Here is a 2500-nt window from a genome sequence, read left to right on the forward strand (position 1 = left end):
GAAATCGGCAGCGCAGATTTTTCGATGAACATGGGCTGGAAGATGGACTGTCCAGGCCAGGCAGGGAAATTCGTCAAGGGGACACGCTGACGAAACAGCGCTGGTTTAGACACGGTGGGTGCAGTGTTGGAATCGGCAGCGCCGACGAAATCGGCAAAGTCGGCAGAATCGGCAGCGGGTGCTGGCGATGAGTCTGGACGATTTATAGTCCAGGGCTTGATGGAAAAGACTGTTGGTCCAGACAATGGGGCAGTGGCAGCGCGGATTTGTGCAGCTGCAGGTTCGTCGGGGAAAATCGGCAGCGCAGATTTTTCGACGAACAGGGGCTGGGCGCTGGACTGGCCGGGCCAGGCAGGAAAATTCGTCAGGGGGCCACGCTGACGAAAACAGGGGCTGCGGAGTGGAAAATCGGCAGCGCAGATTTTTCGACGAACAGGGGCTGGACCGGCCGGGCCAGGCAGGAAAATTCGTCAGGGGGGCACGCTGACGAAAAGAGGGGCTGCCGCGTGGAAAATCGGCAGCGCAGATTTTTCGACGAACAGGGGCTGGACCGGCCGGGCCAGGCAGGAAAATTCGTCAGGGGGGCACGCTGACGAAAAGAGGGGCTGCCGCGTGGAAAATCGGCAGCGCAGATTTTTCGACGAACAGGGGCTGGACCGGCCGGGCCAGGCAGGAAAATTCGTCAGGGGGGCACGCTGACGAAAAGAGGGGCTGCCGCGTGGAAAATCGGCAGCGCAGATTTTTCGACGAACATTCGTCAGGGGGGCACGCTGACGAAAAGAGGGGCTGCCGCGTGGAAAATCGGCAGCGCAGATTTTTCGACGAACATTCGTCAGGGGGGCACGCTGAGGAAAACAGGGGCTGCCGCGTGGAAAATCGGCAGCGCAGATTTTTCGACGAACATTCGTCAGGGGGGCACGCTGAGGAAAACAGGGGCTGCCGCGTGGAAAATCGGCAGCGCAGATTTTTCGACGAACAGGGGCTGGATGCTGGACCGGCCGGGCCAGGCAGGAAAATTCGTCAGGGGGGCACGCTGACGAAAAGAGGGGCTGCCGCGTGGAAAATCGGCAGCGCAGATTTTTCGACGAACAGGGGCTGGACGCTGGACTGGGCCAGGCAGGAAAATTCGTCAGGGGGGCACGCTGACGAAAACAGGGGCTGCCGCGTGGAATGGCAGCCTACACGCAGATGCGAATTCGGCAGCGCACGATGGCTTGAGCAGGTCATGGGTTCGACTTGGCGCGATCTGAAACCTGGACGAGGGACTGTCGACGCTGGACGAGCCAGCGCGGTGGCCTGTCGTGCCCCGTTCAGGGGGGGCCTGCCGCGGAGACAGCCCTCGCGGGCTCGACAGCGCAGGCCAGCGTCCCCGACGTCGCTGGCCGCGGCAGGCGAGCTGCCGGGGTTCCCGCATTCCTACAAGAAAACGTCGTGCTTTCCACATGAAACCAATCCAGTAAAATCAGCCATATTTTTATGAGGCTGCCCACTGAATTTGGGGTCATTCCGGGCCGGTTCCTAGTTTTGCGGATTTACTCGATTTCTAATGGTAGGAAAATTAAAACAAATACTTCCCGACCTCGAAAAATTCTGGGAAAATTAATGAAGGTGGATTGGATTTTTGCCAACCTCTGTGCAAAATTTCAGCTCAAAATACCAAGAAATGAATTTTTTAGAGGGGGGGTGACAGCTGGGACCTAGTAGTGTCTCCCCCTGCCAGAGCTGCAATGACACTTATTGCTCTTTAGGGAGCCACCAGGCCGGCGCCCCTCAAAGACCACACGCGCGCGCGCGCCCGCCCGCGCTGGGCGCTGGGGCGCTGGGGCCTGAGGGCCTGGGGCCCTTGGGGGCCCTTGGGCGCTTGGGCGCGCGCGCGCGGCCCCCGCAGCCATGCCGCGCTGCGCGACGCGCGGACAGCCCCTGCTGGCTTGCTCTCTCGCCCGCGGGGGGGCTGCCTTCGGGCCCTGGCCCCCCGCGTTCTGGCCTGCCCCTGCGTGGGAGAGGCTAGGCGCTGCAGGGGCCAGCCCGACGTCGCTGGCCGCGGCAGGCGACAGCCCGACATCGCTGGCCGCGGCAGGGGCCAGCCCGACGTCGCTGGCCGCGGCAGGCGACAGCCCCTGCTGGCTTGCTCTCTCGCCCGCGGGGGGGCTGCCTTCGGGCCCTGGCCCCCCGCGTTCTGGCCTGCCCCCCGCGTGGGAGAGGCTAGGCGCTGCAGGGGCCAGCCCGACGTCGCTGGCCGCGGCAGGCGACAGCCCCTGCTGGCTTGCTCTCTCGCCCGCGGGGGGGCTGCCTTCGGGCCCTGGCCCCCCGCGTGGGAGAGGCTAGGCGCTGCAGGGGCCAGCCCGACGTCGCTGGCCGCGGCAGGCGAGCCGCCGGGGTTCCCGCATTCCTACAACAAAACGTCGTGCTTTCCACATGAAATCAATCCAGTAAAATCAGCCATATTTTTATGAGGCTGCCCACTGAATTTGGGGTCATTCCGAGCCGGTTCCTATTTTTT

Source organism: Populus nigra, chromosome 2 (genome assembly GCF_951802175.1).
Source record: "Populus nigra chromosome 2, ddPopNigr1.1, whole genome shotgun sequence".
NCBI classification, from domain to species: domain Eukaryota; kingdom Viridiplantae; phylum Streptophyta; class Magnoliopsida; order Malpighiales; family Salicaceae; genus Populus; species Populus nigra.